This window comes from Eptesicus fuscus, chromosome 10 (genome assembly GCF_027574615.1).
Source record: "Eptesicus fuscus isolate TK198812 chromosome 10, DD_ASM_mEF_20220401, whole genome shotgun sequence".
Lineage (NCBI taxonomy): Eukaryota > Metazoa > Chordata > Mammalia > Chiroptera > Vespertilionidae > Eptesicus > Eptesicus fuscus.
Genome location: NC_072482.1, coordinates 82,090,699 through 82,107,087, shown reverse-complemented (window position 1 = coordinate 82,107,087; position 16,389 = coordinate 82,090,699). Strand labels below are relative to the sequence as shown.

Genomic DNA, 16,389 nt, shown 5'->3' with positions numbered 1-16,389 from the left:
CATCAACTTTGACTCTGTCTTTCACACTACCTTTCTATATTTCATACACCATTACTAGGTCTACCTTTGAAATACACTGAGTGGCCAGATTATTATGATCTCTGAATCTGAACGCATAATAATCTGGCCACTCAGAGTGTGTGTGTGTGTGTTAGAGGCCTGGTGCATGAATTTGTGCATGGGTGGGGTCCGTCCAGCCTGGCCAGGGGGAGGGGACATGGGCAGTTGGCCGGCCTGCCTGCTGGTGAAACTCCTGATCAAGGGGACAATTTGCATATTAGCATTTTATTATATAGGATATACACTGAGTGGCCAGATTATTATGCGTTCAGAGGTCATCATAATCTGGCCACTCAGTGTATATCTAGACTCCAGCTACTTCTCACCATTTCCACTGCTGCCGCTATGAACTAGCCACTATCATTTCTGACCAGAGGTCCAGCAGTAAGATCCTCACTATCCCCCCTGCTTCTGCCCCCTGGTACTTTCGTAGAATGATCTCAAGTGAAGCCAGAGGAATCATTTAAAAATATGAGAGCTGACATGTTTCTCCTTTACAATGGATCCTCAGGATAAAGGTTAAGAGTCACAGTGTCCTGAAGGCCCCACATGATCCATGAGCCTTTGCTCTTTCTGACCTGTCTGACTATCTCCCATTTCTCCTGCCATGGCTCATTCACATACAGCTTCCTGGGACTTTTTGTTGTTCTTCATTCACATCAGGTCCTTACTCACATGATGACTTTTGCAGAAACCATTTATTCTCTCTGGTGCACTCTTCCTCCTAATATTTACATGGCTCACTCCTACACGCTCCCAGTCCTTGCTCAAATGTCAGCTTTTCCCGGTGTCCTCCTCTTAGCACTCCATGTATTCATGCTACCAACCCTAATCCCTGCCCCAGCATTCTACATCTTTTCTTAATCTGCTCTATTTTCCCATAGCCTCTTATCTTCCAACAATGTTACCTTTTATTTGCGGTATTTATTTTTTTTTTACTTTCTCTCCCTGTGAGATTGTAAACCATGAGAATAAGGATTTGGGTTTGTTTTGTTCACTGATGAAACATAAGTGTTTGACACACAGTAGGTCTTCAACAGATCTTTCTTTTAAACACAGTCCCGAGTATTATTCTGTAAATCATTTTTTCTGGATCTAGAATTGTAAGATTTTAGAGCAGAAAGAGATTTTATATTATCAGAAGTCTCTACATCTGCACTGTCAGCCACATGATGCTATTTAAATATAGTAATTAAAAGTAATTAAAATTAAAGATTAAGTTCCTCAGTCTCAATTGCAACATTCTAAGTACTCATGTAACCAGTAACTACTGTGTTGGACAGCCCAGGTATAGAACTTATCCATCGTCACAGAAAGTTCATTTATACAGGTGATGGATTCCCCAAGGCCATACAGGTCATTAGTCCAGAATTGGAATTGAACCTAGGGGACCCACATTATTATTTTTTAAATATATTTTTTATTGACTTCAGAGAGGAAGGGAGAAGGAGAGAGAGAAACATCAATGATGAGAGAGGATCATTGATTGGCCGCCTGCTGCCCACCCCACACTGGGGATCGAGCCCACAACCCAGGCATGGACCCTGACCTCCTGGTTCCTAGGTCGGTGCTCACCAACCGAGCCGTGCTGACTGGACGGACCCAAATTATTTATGAAAATTATGCAGCAGCGCTTCTCATAGGAAGGCCCTGTGGGATCTTGTTAATGCTGCAGATTCTGATTCGGTAGGTCTGGAATGGGGCCCAGGTTCTGCATTTCTGCCAAGCTCCAAGGTGATGCCAGGGCTGCTGGTGTGGGGCAGCACACTCTGAAGGGTGAGGCTGCAGAGCATCCAGGAGATGCTCAGGACCACTTCCTTTGGATTGTTATTTTAGTAGGACATTCATTCATTGTTCTCACAGAAGTGTACTTTTGTAATTAGGATAATGTTTTCTAAAGAAAACTGGCTGCTATCTTTAACGCTGGTCTCACATTCAGCTACATCTATTAAAGCATGTTCCCTGTTCTCAGATGAAAGCTTCATAAATAATACATAGTCGAGCAGGAGAAAGGAGGAAACTGAGAGGCTGCAGAACATTCATTTTAAGACCGTACCTGACAGGATGTTTTGTGATGCTTTGCATTTCTCATGAGGTGTAGATGTAAAGTAGTGTAATGGCTATGCAGCTGATTCGTAGGGTGAAATAATGGGTGATGTTAGTTCATTCTGGTTTGTGTAATGAAAGTTTAGAATAGTGAGTGGAGGGGAGGCTTTTCTGGTTGAAATTGGCTTTATTGTTGTACAAAATTTGGATTTGGTTTTGAAAAGCATGAGATTAACTTTTGAATTATAAAATTACACTGGTAGTTTCTAAAATTTTGTAAATAATTATTCAGAAAGATATTCTTTGTTATAATATACTTTGTTCTCAAATTCTAACTTTGAAGTACTTGAAATTTTAATAAACTTATTCATATTTGTTAATAAGACCAAGCTGCCTCTTTTACCTGAAACAGTTTATTTCTTTGATGATGTCATATTTAGATATCAGAAAAAGACATTGCTGTGAAGCCTTCAAAATTCTGCAATTTAGTAGAATGTCCATTTTATAAACCGAGAAACTAATATCATTGGCCTGCCTACACTTAGATTATTCTCAAAGGTACCATACATATCATGGAATAATAAATATTAGGCAACATTGAACTTCAAAATGAGAACTGTACATGATATCATTTGAACTTTATTTTTCTCTGTACTGCTAGGCCAGTTATCCTAAAGCTGACTTAACCTCAGAAATGCAAGAGGCACCAATTAAAAATAGATTTCTGGGCCCCACCCCAAGAAATGCTGATTTAGTTCTGGATGGGGCCCAGGAATCTGTATTTTTAACATGTGTCTTGGGTTTTCTGGTTAAATGAATTAATACAGTGTGTTTATAATAATAAGTGGTAGGTAGTAAGCGCTAATAAATATTGCCTTTCTCTTCCTCCTCCCCCTTCACACTATTATTATTAAAGTTATTATCATTAGCCCGTCTGTTGACCAGCAGGTAGTTAGTTTTTTCTTTCTTTGATGAAAAGGCTGAGGAAATATGAGAGAATAAGGTTTTTCTCTAATTAAACAAATATTCACTGAGAACTTTCTAGACGCTCCATGCACTATTCTGGGTCCTGGAGATCCAAGACCATGTCTTTAAGTCAAGGAATTTCAGGCTAGACAGGTAGGCATATAAGTAAAAGCACTTATCTCGTAGCTTAGCAGGTGCTACTGTAGGGATGGGTGCAGGTACTGGAAGGAAGGATATGTAGGTATTTGTCAGGGAGGATTTTGTAAAGAAGAGTAGGGTCTCAGGTGAGATTGGAGAGGAGGTAGAAGTTAGCCAGGTATAGAAGGGACTGAGTAAAGAGGTTTGGGCCTGAGAGAACCACGACTGAAAAAGCATAGCTCTTCCATTGGATTGAAGTGGCTCAATAGAGCAGGAGATACTCCAGAGAGATGAGTAGGAATTAGTCACAAAGAGCCTTGTAATTCAGGGCAAAGAATTTGGGGCTTTATCCTGAAGGCAGTGAGAAGTCATCGACTGAAGTGTTTTTTTTAAAAAATGCTAATGTAAATCCATAAGCTTACCTAGATCTTTACTTTGCTCAATATCCCGAAATGCAGAATTCTCTAACTACCATTTTCCCATCACATTTTTATATTAGTTATAGCCCTTATCAAGTGGATAGTAATTATTTGTCAACATAAGACTATAAGCACCTATAAGATTATAAGCTTGTAGTTGGCAAGGGTTCTTTTTATATTCCCATTTTGGTCAAGAACAATGTCTTACATCAGGGGTCCTCAAACTTTTTAAACAGGGGGCCAGTTCACTGTCCCTCAGACCGTTGGAGGGCCGGACTATAGTTTAAAAAAAAACTATGAACAAATTTCTATGCACACTGCACATAACTTATTTTGAAGTAAAAAAACAAAACAGCAAAAACACCCGCATGTGGCCCGCGGGCCGTAGTTTGAGGACGCCTGCCTTACATATAACAGGCGCTGAATAAATGTATGTTGAGTCCTTCAAACGTGCTTTTTGCTGCCACCTTTTGTTTTCAATAATAAACATCGGTTTATACCTTTATAAGTAGTCTAGAAGTTGCAATTGATTTATAACAAAATTTATTATCACACACACACAACTCCACGTCTCAAGGTGACCTAGATCCTGTAATGAACGCACAAGGAAACACATGCTATGGTTGAGGACGAGCAGGGCCTGCTGGCTCTTGTTAGCTCTGGTTCAGAGTCTCCTAATCAAGTCCCGAGCGTGGTTGGTCTTGGGAAATTTCATTTCCAATTTCCTCCTGTAGAAACAGGTTCCATTTTTAGCCTGCCTGTGACATCAGCAGCTCACCGCAGGTGCAGGGGGCAGTTGGCACTGGGAGCCGGCAGGGCCTCTCATCGCTTCCTCAGCTGACAGGCCCCGCAGCGTCTCCTCCAGTTTCACGGGATGCTTGCTGCCTTGTGAAGATCTATAAACGTGTTTCTTCTCTCATCTCTCCCACGTCTTTTAGAAAAGTAGCAAAATACAATTGGTCTTCCTTTTTCTCTCCCAAGCTTTACACCTGTCATTCCACCTCTCGGACATGGTTAGTGTGATGTTACGGAAAAAAGCGCTGTGCTCAGCCAGAACCTGAAGTGTCCCTACGAGCAGGCAGGTCACCTCCCTGAGCCACCTTTGCCTGATCTTCACAGTGGAGGGGAGCGCCGAAGGGCTGCTGTTGCAGGTCAGGTGAAATGGTAGAGACTGCGCTGAAAAGTGGGGAGCGGGATTTCTTAAAATTGAGAAATATTCAGATCACCTTTAAAGGAAAAATACTGACGTGGACTCCCTGCTATAGAGTTAACTCTATAATATAGCCAGTGATACTTTTCACATACTTCATACTTATTGCTCTCACACAGGTCTAGGGCTAAAACTGAAACAAATTGTAATGTATGTAGATCCCAATGCAGTTACACAGCCAATAACTAAACGACAAATTAACAAGAACAGTTGAGAGTAATGCACTTTTTTTTTTTTTCACTGAAACTAAATCAGCGCAGATGAAAACTGCCCTGATTACTCTGCCATTGGTCATGTGATGACTAGATTCTCTCCAGCCTGTCTTGGTTGGGACTACTGATAAACCCCAGTTTATATAATGGGATCTCATAATTTAATATTTATTTTCTGCATTTACAGCTCTCTTACTTTCCTTTTAGCCCCTGGCAGTTGGTAGTACAAAACTTGCCATGTTGTGTCGTTATCTTGATCTTAAATCAGTGTTTTAATCTATTTCAGAATCTAGAATCTAAAGACATATCCGATTTAAATGGTGCAAGACACAAATAGTCACTTGAAGAGGAGTTCTGTCTTCAAAACTTAAAAAAATAATCTGTGAGTACAGCGGTAGTCACTGCATATTGGATTCCAGTTTAAGAAGCACTGAAACATAATGTTATATGATGTGTTAATGTATAATACAAGGGGAGGTATTAGCGGTGTCAGACAAAAGTTATAATTTGACCACTGTCATTTTTATATGAATATAAATAGGAAACTGATTTTATTATTTTTTGAAAAACACAACTGTTGACTTGTTCACCCTTAAATGTTATTTTTTCATGGTTTCTTAAGGAAATTTGTGTTCTTACATTAGTGAAGTATTCTAGGAAAACGTGGCACATTTCAGACTTGTATGCCTATTACAGAAATAGACACATTAGAATGTATTTTATCCAAATATATTGACTGAAATGTGGACTCTCTGCATGTTTTTAAGGGCGTAGAAATAATTTCATGACCCAATACATTTTGAGGAAGTTTTCCATGTTCCAGTTTAAAACATGCTTTATAATGGGAACAGGTAGTCCTGAATGGATTATTATAGTAAAAGATTTTTAAAAAAAATAGATTAAGCTTACATCTTAGGTTTGAAGAATTAGATACTTATCTCAGATATTTTTGTTCCTCCTTTTCTTTTTAATGCTATAAGGTATTTGAAAAGTATAGAAGTGTAATATGTGAGAACTATCTTTCTATTGCACATAATCTAAAAATTCCAGAACAGCCTTGAACTATAAGAGTCACAAATTTTCAATCATCAACTCAGAGATTACCTTTCACTTATTGATTTGGCACTTTGCAGAATATTAATTTTTAAATTGTTCTTCGATTTCTTTATTGACTGATACTTACCTGCTCTGATTTATGAGATTTTTCTCATAAGGGAAGTAAAAGAAGGCAAAAGTGTTCTGAGGATTAGAGTTCTATTAGGGAATCCTGTATTCACTATTTATGTAAAGTTCTTTATATGTTTTCGTATATTCTTAATGTGTTTTTCCTTGTTATCCATCTCTCTGTTATTTCCCCCCCCATACTCCACTCCTCCTACCATTTGTTTTTGGAGGCTCTGCCTTTGAGGTCAGTGATAAGTGGCTCCTTGGATTTCATTTAGGCTCCTTAGATTTCATTTGAGAACCATAGAATGAAGGTCTGGTGAAGACTGGCACATGGAATGCCATAGTAATTTTACCACCTAGTAGTATCTTATAACATGACAGATAAAGTGGTAATGATACAGTTTTGTCAATTAGCATTTAAAATACGACAGAAATGCCCTAACCGGTTTGGCTCAGTGGATAGAGCGTCGGCCTGCAGACTGAAAGGTCCCAGGTTCGATTCTGGTCAAGGGCATGTACCTTGGTGGCGGGCACATCCCCAGTAGGAGGTGTGCAGGAGGCAGCTGATTGATGTTTCTCTCTCATCGATGTTTCTAACTCTCTAACACTCTCCCTTCCTCTCTGTAAAAAAATCAATAAAATATATTTAAAAAAATACGACAGAAATAAGTTGGAGTAATTTAGTTAACCCCTGATAATTCTCATAAATATGCTCTTTTAAGTATTAAAATATAAAGTTAAACTTGGAATCCCAGTTATTAACATCGGAGATTATTGCCCACTATTCCAGAATTTCACACACTTGTTTGGTTTTCCCTTTTAAGTCTACAAATATGAACGAGGTATAGAATTTCTCCCTGTGTGATAGCAAGACATGGTAACAGAATCCTCCATGCATCACTGCATGGATTTTGTATTATTTGTGCTGAGGGAAACAAAATGATTATCTTTTAATGCTGAGTGGTGTGATCCAGAGCAACGATAAGTCAAAAAATGCACAGCAGCTGGAGAACAAATGTTACCCCATCAATTATCCCTGACAGATGAGGGGGGTGTTCTGAGGCAGACCTCTAGAATTACCGTGTTTCCATCGAGGCGGGGTGTACTCATCTGATTTTTGCTGTTGTATTCTAAATATGAAATAGGATCTTTAGTTACAGAAATTTTTAAAAACTTCCAACTCCTAGTGGATGGTATGCATGACATTATTTTGGTATTGTTCGAGAGCAAAATACTGGGAAGAATAACCACCCCCAAGTGGCCTACTTTGGTTATCCCAATCTTTGTCTAGTTGTTAGCGTCAATGAAGTTCTGCCTGCCTGGCGAGTTGCTATTGAGCATGAGGAAGCCTCTTTGGCTGCTGGGGGATTTCGCTGCCACTTCCCAGACATTGGAACAGTGTGCTCACTTGTGAATTAAGTAAACCATGACCTCAGCCTTCTACTCCTGCTCATCACAAGCGTCACGGTCTCTAACTGGCTCAAGTCGCTTTGACTTCCTGTCCTACCTTTGCTTCTGTCTCTATCTCAATGCTCTCTTGGACACCCCTCCCACCCCCCCACCCCCCGCCCCGCCGCAATGGGACTTAGGAGTATTGCTCGCTTCACTGTGCTTTGTTTTGCTTTCATTTGCTCATTTCCCTCCAATCTGGATACCTTCCCTGACTTTCATCACCAGAGTTCTTACTTCCTTTGACCCTATTACTTACTCCTGTTGCTGCCACCCTACTTTCCTTTGTTCTTTTCTGTTGGCAGCTTAACTCTGGCCCCTTGCCTTCCTGTTGGAAGTCTCTCTGAGTCCCTCTCCTCTTCTCTCTTCTCTGCATTCTGCCAGTGTCCGCACGCCTTGTGCGCTGGCTTATCACACTTCATATCCCACATTAGAGTGGAATCTTCCCTACGGTGTTATTTTTACAACTAAGTACTTAATGTATATTGTGGAATCTATTTGGTTCTGTTATATGTAGTTGAAGGAGAGAGGCTTGCCAACTCTTAGTCAGAGGAGGCCACTTGTTGTATCGTGATAGTTCTAGATCCCCAGAATAAGGAAGATATATTAGACTAGGGGCCCAGTGCACAAATTTGTGCACCTTAAAAGGAACTGTGGGCTGTGAGGCTGTGGTGGGCATAGGGACAGGTTTCAGTCCATCCTCTGTGCCCCTGGTCGGCCCCTCCAGCCCACTCCCACCACTGCTGCTCCCACATGCTGATGGCACCGGCCCCACTCACACCTGCTGATGGCGCAGAGCGATTGGGGTAATGCCAGCAATGGGTGCAAGCAGGGCCAGTGCCATCAGTGGGTGTGAGTGGCGGCTGCTGCCCCAATCACCCCTCAGGAGCAGGGGGAGGTGGAGAAGCCCTCAGGGGCAATAGGGACCAGCAGCTGCTGCTCGCACCTGCTGATGGCACTGAGCGATCAGGGCCAGTGCCAGGCGCTGGCATCGGGTGAGAGCAGGCTTCAATGCCAGCAACGGGTGCAAGTGGGGCTGGTGCTGGCAGCAGGGACCCGGGCGTGCAGGAGTGAAGAATTTTCAGTAGCCACCAGAGGCTCATCTGGATCACAGCAACCAGCGCCCTGCCTTGGTCTGGTGCCACCACTCACCTGCTCCACCATCCCACCACGGCCGATGCCCACCATGTTCCATGCTCTGCTGCCTGCTGCCAATGCCCACCATGTTCCGCACGCACCCCCTGGTGGTCAGCACACGTCATAGTGACCGGTTTTTTGGTTGTTCAGTTGTTCCACCGTTCAGTCTATTTGCATATTAGGGTTTTATATATATAGATAGGTAAGAACTCCCAGGATGCTGTGAAGTCTGGAAACCCCATTGTAGGATAAGGAGAAAGTGAAGAAAATTGAGCTGTATATTATAAAGATTGATTTAGTAACAATGGTGGCCAAAGATTGAATGGCCTGCCTTAGAAAGCAGTGAACTTGCTGTCATATATGTTATATATATATATATATATATATATATATATATATATACACACACACACACACACATACATACACATATATATAAACTGACTTTGCCACATAAATAATAATTTTCCATAATTTCTAATTATGTTAGAATGCCTTTTGTTCTATAGAAAATCATATTTAATTGATTAGCAATCTATACTTGAAAGTTGTCGTTCAAGTACATACGCATACATAAATATACACACTCATGCCCAGCCATGTGAAGGTGGCTAAGAATCAGCTCTGTGGGTATATAGATGAGGTTTAAAGTCTTGACTTCCAGTACTGTGATTTAGTCATGAGCATTAGCATTTAGTCTACAATGCATTGATTGGAATAAAAACAGTTCTTGTTTTTCTTCTTTTTGGAATATTTGTCCGTATTTATTACCGAAGTATGACATACATAGCTGTGATTGGCAACCTGGGATTTATACTTTTCGATACATTGTTACACGTGATAGGTTTATTCAAGTTCAGGTCAGGAAGAAGCAGAATGGAGTGTCCGCATGTTTCTGTAATAACGGATAAGAGAAGGGAGTAAACATTTCTTTGTGGAAAACAACACTGGCTCTGGAGTCAGAAGGATATGGCTTGTTGGCTTGTGACCTTGGAAAAGTTTTTAACTTCCCTAAGCCTCAGCGTCCTTGTTATAACTAGAGGCCTGATGCATGAAATTCGTGTAAGAGTAGGCCTTCCTTCTCCCGGCTGCTGGCACCGGCTTCCCTCTGGCACCCGGGACCCGGGCTTCCCTCGCAGCCCTGGCTTCATCTGGAAGGATGTCCGGTCTAATTAGCATATTATGCTTTTATTATTATAGTTGGCGTTATAGTAACTAGTGTTTATTATGTATAAACACTCAACGACGATAGACAGCAACATCCTCATCATCTTCAAAAGGTAACTGTAAAAAAGGAGAAGCCAGGCGTTTATTGAGTGTCTGTCAGTAGCTATTGTCAGATCTCATACGGTGCCCTTTCATTTATACTGTCCTTTAGTCCTCAAAATCTCCTTGTGAGGTAAATGGTTTTGGAGAAGAAATGGAAGTTCAGAGAAGTTAGGGAAGCCTGTGATAGGAACTCAGAACTAATTGATCCCAACATCTGTGTTTAGTCTCCTTGTCCAACAACCAAAAGATTTCAAGTTCTGCAAAACTCTGCGCTTGAAGTACATGTCCTTTAATTAGATTTTTGCTTCTGATCTTTTTTTTTTCTTTAATGGTGAGTTAAAGTTTTTTTCTTTAAAATCCCCCAATCAAATAATTTCTCTGTATCCAATTGGGCCTGTATCCAGTTGTAACCCCGTTTCTGAGTTACAGTTAATGGTGGCCCTGTGCAGAGATGGCTGTCATCACAGGGTGGGTTCCTCTCTCCTGCTCCCTAGCCTTCCAACTCTAAGTGCCTTTTCCTCTGTCCTTACCCTCCAGCTACACCTGCCAGGGTAGTTTTCCTGTAGCTGATTGATGGATCACATGGTAAGAGGATAAGGGTGGAAGTGGAGGGGAAAGCGGCAGAGCAGTGAAGGCCCTAGCCGGAAGGAGAATAAATGTCAGGCAAATTCAAGATAAGGAGAATGATGTTCTTGCCTGTCTAAGAAATTGCACCTAAAGGCAGGTACAGAAGTGTTCTAAGCCATGATAACATCATTGGAAGAAGAACAAGGCTCTTAAGTTCTGGGAGGATTTGAAGCTTTTTTTTAAAAAAAAATAGATTTTTATTGATTTCAGAGAGGAAGGGAGAGGGAGGGAGAGAGAGAAACATCAATGATGAGAGAGAATCATTGACTGGCCGCCTCCTGTACACCCCCCACTGGGGATTGAGCCCGCAACCCAGGCATGTGCCCTGACCGGGAATTGAACCGTGACCTCCTGGTTCATAGGTCAACACTCAATCACTGAGCATGCTGGCCGGGCTAAAGCTTTTTAATGATTCTCTGTTATGGTCATTACAAGCCTTCTGTGCAGAGGGAGAGGTGAACTTATAAATGCATAAATACATACACAAAGGCCAAGGGTCACAGCTCAGGTTGAAATACTACTTCTGAATTGTTTCTTAAAAAGTCAGTCTCACTGTTTTGTAGTCACACAAATACAGGGTAGGCTTACAGTTGTGAGTACATGAAACAGAGTTTATTCTTTTATCATTATTTATTAATTATTGTATTTTCTTCCATATGAACAACTGCAAACCTTTTTTGCCCCACCCTGTATTCACGTGCTGTTTTTTAAAAAATTTTTATTGATTTTTTTACAGAGAAGAAGGGAAAGGGATAGAGAGTTAGAAACATCGATGAGAGAGAAACATTGATCAGTTGCCTCCTGAACACCCTCTATTGGGGATGTGTCCGCAACCAAGGTACATGCCCTTGACCGGAATCGAACCTGGGACCCTTCAGTCCATAGGCCGATGCTCTATCCACTGAGCCAAACCGGTTAGGGCCAGGTGTTTTTTAAAAAATAGTTGACAAAAGGTGGGGGGAGGGATTTTCTAAAGGACCTTGTGTAGGGTTTATAGTTACATTGGAAAGGACTGATTTTGTAAACTGCACCTCACACATGATGCCTCAGGTCATTTGGGGAAGTGTCCGAATCCTCTTGACATTGAAATATCAGCACACTGAGACATCAAAGGATAAGAAAATTCCGTGGGAAGATGTTGACTCTGCAATTTAAAGGCAGATATATCTTGCATAACATGAGGGTACAAGGTGAAATTCCTTGATGATGAGAGAGCAGACAGACTCTGTTTTGCAGGCAGCAGGATGAGAAACCTGAGCTCTGCAGGAACATTTTTTGGTGATAGAAGCAGATATTGGAATTGGGTTTTCAGTCATCAAGTGGTTATCACTGGAGCTTGCAATAACAGATCCTCAAAGCTTCCTTTGAAAGTCCTTTGAAAGAAATTTTTCTTAAGTCCAAACCTTTGAAACCTTGAAGAAACACTTAATCTTCAGTTTTTACGATGCAGTGCTAGAAATTCTTATACCATGAATTCTAAATGCGAATTTATGTTAGTCTCTTTGATTGAACGGTATGCAGTAAAAAACTTTCAAGTATAGATTGCTAATTAATTAAATATGGTTTTCTGTAGAACATAAGGCATTCAAGGTTAATTAGGAATTATGGGAAATTATTATTTATGGGACAAATTCAGGCTTGATTTATATTACACTTTCTATGAATAGTATTTAAAATGCAGGTAAAGATGATTTATTCTGTGTCCATCTTGCGGCCTTGAGGCATAGGTAAGAAAAGGTGTCCATTTATAGGAATCTCGTAAATGATTCAGCTATTAATTCAGTAGATGTTTTTTGAGGCACTCTGCCAGGCCCAGCAAAGTGCTGGCAAAGTCTTTGTCATCTTCGGCAAAGTCTGTATCCTCTCCGGCAGCTCCTGCCAATGGCCAGAGGCCTGAGAATGCTTCTCAGGGAGCTCCTGCTCCTCAGAGGGAGGTTTTGCCCATAAGCATGTGGGTTAAAGTGTGAGTAATGGGAACATAGAAGTAGAATATCCCTTTATGTTGGAGATGTTTAAGTTGTATTTAATGAAGAGAAGAGCGACCTGAACTTCCTTCTCAGTATTCCAAAATTTACATGTAACTGAGAAATTTCAGTGAGAGTCATCATCTAATGCAGGCGGTTAGTGATACTCAGCTCCTAACTGCAGGGCTCCAGAAAAGACTACGGAGATATATATATACACGAGAGGCCCGGTGCACGGAATTTGTGCACTGGGGGGTGGGGGGGAGTGTCCCTCAGCCCAGCCTGCACCCTCTACAGTCTGGGACCCCTCGGGGGATGTCTGACTGCCAGTATAGGCCCCATCACACCACAGGGATCAGGCCTCAACCAGCAGTCAGACTTGCCTCTCACAATCTGGGACTGCTGGCTCCCAACCGCTCACCTGCCTGCCTGCCTGATTGCCCCTAACCGCTTCTGCCTGCCAGCCTCATCACCCCCTAACCACTCCCCTGCCGGCCTGATTGCCTCTAACTTCCCTCCCCTACAGGCCTGGTTGCCCCCAACTGCCCTCCCCTGCTAGCCTGGTCACCCCTAACTGCCCTCCCCTGCCGGCCCAGTTGCCCCCAACTGCCCTCCCCTGCAGGCCCGGTTGCCCCCAACTGCCCTCTCCTGCCGGCCTGATCGCCCCTAACTTCCCTCCCCTGCCGGCCTGGTCGCCCCTAACTGCCCTCCCCTGCAGGCCTGTTTGCCCCCAACTGCCCTCCTCTCCCCTGCCGGTTTGGTCACCCCAAATTGCCCTCCCCTGCCAGCCTGGTTGCCCCTAACTGCCCTCCCCTGCAGGCCTGGTCCCCCCCAACTGCCCTCCCCTGCAGGCCTGGTCACCCCTAACTGCCCTCCCCTATAGGCCTGGTCGCCCTTAACTGCTCTCCCCTGTAGGCCTGGTCCCCACCAACTGTCCTCCCTCCCCTGCAGGTCTGGTTGCCCCCAACTGCCCTCCCCTGCTGGCCTGATTGCCCACAACTACCCTCCCCTGCCGGCCATCTTGTGGCGGCCATCTTTGACCACATGGGGGTGACTATCTTTGACCACATGGGGGCGGCCATCTTGTGCGAGGGCGTGAGGGTCAATTTGCATATTACCTTTTTATTATATAGGATAAGCTCACTTCCCTGGCACCGTCACCGGTTAGGGTGCTGTCAGTGGGATTATTTCAGTGGTTCTGCTTTTCATCTAGAATTTCTACTTCTCTTTCACCTCTTTTTACTTTTTTTCATGCAGCAGCCTTATTCTGGCTGATGCTCATAGTTTGTTTTGTATTCTTCCTTTTATCAGTTTGAGCATTGGAAGCCTGCTTAAAGTCTTTTCCCGAGTGTCCTGCTATCTCCAGTGCCTGGGATACAGAAGTCTCTAGTGTGCGGTGTCTAATGCTTCTCACATGTGCGTTTCTGTGTTCTTAACCTTGCACTTCCTTGGGGTTACAGGCATTTTTCTGGGATTGTTTCCCGGAGACATCCCTTGTGCTCCAGTTTACAGTACCGAACTTACAAAGAAGTGGAGCATGAGCTACTCCCAGACCAGGCATAGATCCGGGTTTCTGTTTGGGGTCCATGAGTCACAGGGGGACTATGAGTCTGGGCATCCAGCCCTGAGCACAGTCCAGGCATCGGTTCCCTTCTTGAATTGTCTCTCTTTTTACCCCCAGTGGAGGCTGATGGGAAGTCCTCTGTGCATTTAGCTCAGGTCATGATCTCCTTGTGACTGATCCTTTCCCTTCCTTTGGTTGGCCTCAGCTCTCGCCTGTAACTGGCCCCTGCCTTCTGGATCCCTTTTTCTTCTGGATCCTGGAGATTTTGTTCTCTTGGTTTCAAGATTAACTAGGTAGTAACAATGTTTTATTTTATTCAGTAATTTTATGTGTTTGTGTCTAATGGAGAGATTTTCCCTATTGGCTCAGTCCATCATATTGAACTGAAGTCACCAAATTACTTTTCAAAAAAGTTTCTAATTTACTATGCCACTGGCAATGCACAGGAGAATTCGTTTCTTTGTACTAACATTAGCAATCAGTTATTTAAAATGTTCTTTCCTGATTTAATATTTGAAAATGATACCTTACTACGTGAATTTTTACACCACATTACATGTAATTTTACATAACTAGCTGACAAAGAACATGGAAGTAGGTAGAGCGGGCTTCTCTGAGCAGAGGTGTCGGGGATGTACATATAAGAGGATTTGTTCTCTGACCTTGCACCATTTTTCCCTCCTATTCGTGGGGCTGATGCTGGAACTTGGGTGAAGGCCCAGGACAGGAAAATCAAGGCAGTTGTCTAACTAGTTTTCTTCTCCTCTCAGCCACACTTGTAAGCCAGTTCAGGGAAGGGATGAAGGCAGGTGTGTAGACAAAAAGGGCAGATTTATTTGTGCTGCAGGAGCCCTTGTAATTTCTTCCTAACACCTGCCGTCCAGCCCCCTGACAGACATGGCACCTGGACAGGAGATTGTTTTCACTTGCTTAGAAGCAGCAGCGATTCTTCTTCGGATGACGTGCCTGTTTCTAAGAAGAATAGGAAGGAGGAAGAGCGGGAGGGGAGAATAAATGTCTGCCACGGAGAGCTGTATTCATGTAATAGGCCATCAAGATGCCACAGACTTAGGGTCAGAGCAGCTGACTATACTCGGTATTATAACTAGATATATATCGTCTTTCTCCTTTCTCTTCTTTCTCTCTTCCCTCCTCCTTTCCTCCCTTCGACTTTTCTTCCTTCCTCCCCCCTCCCTTCCTCCCCCCTCCCTCCCTCCCTCTCTCCCTCTCTCCCCTCACTTCTCTCTCCTCCTATTGTGTTATGCCTCTGAAACACATAGACGTGTCTTTTTTAAAAAAAGTATATATTTTATTGATTTTTTACAGAGAGGAAGAGAGAGGGATAGAAAGTTAGAAACATCGATGAGAGAGAAACATCGATCAGCTGCCTCCTGCACACCCCCTACTGGGGATGTGCCCGCAACCAAGGTACATGCCCTTGACCGGAATCGAACCTGGGACCCTTGAGTCCGTAGGCTGACGCTCTATCCACTGAGCCAAACCGGTTTTGGCCTTAGACGTGTCTTGATCAAATATCAAAGCCTTTGTCTTCCCAGCTACTGTCAGAGATAAACAGCTAACAAGCTGTATTCCCTCTCCATGCCCATTCATTGAGAGAAATTTCTGCAGAAACTTTATATTCTTGCAAGTTTATTTCCAATTGATCTTACCCATGTTACATTAGAGAATCGTTAAAAATGTTCATATTCGCCCTAACCCGTTTGGCTCAGTGGATAAGAGCATTGGCCTGTGGACTCAAGGATCCCGGGTTTGATTCCAGTCAAGGGCATGTACCTTGGTTGCGGGCACATCCCCAGTAGGAGGTGTGCAGGAGGCAGCTGATCGATGTTTCTCTCTCATCGATGTTTCTAACTCTCTATCCCTCTCCCTTCCTCTCTGTAAAAAAAATCAATAAAAATTATTAAAAAATGTTCATATTCTCTTATTACTCCAGTTATTTTAGACTGGTTTCAGTAAATATGTTTTTGTTGTTGTTGATACTTGTCTTCTCCAATTTTTGCTGATGCAGAGACAGCTCAGCATTCCTTTTCATGAAATCTAATGGTCAGACAGGGTTTCAGGTCGGCAATTTGGCTTTTACAGAGAACAGAATGGACAGCAGGTGGCCAGCCACTCTCGGGATGTACTGTATATTTTCTCT

At 42.8% G+C, this 16,389-nt stretch overlaps 1 protein-coding gene across 1 annotated transcript in view; it reads left to right on the top strand.

The window, feature by feature from the left end:
- RNF217 (ring finger protein 217) overlaps nt 1-16,389 on the top strand; it is a 118,036-nt gene that overhangs the window by 25,884 nt on the left and 75,763 nt on the right.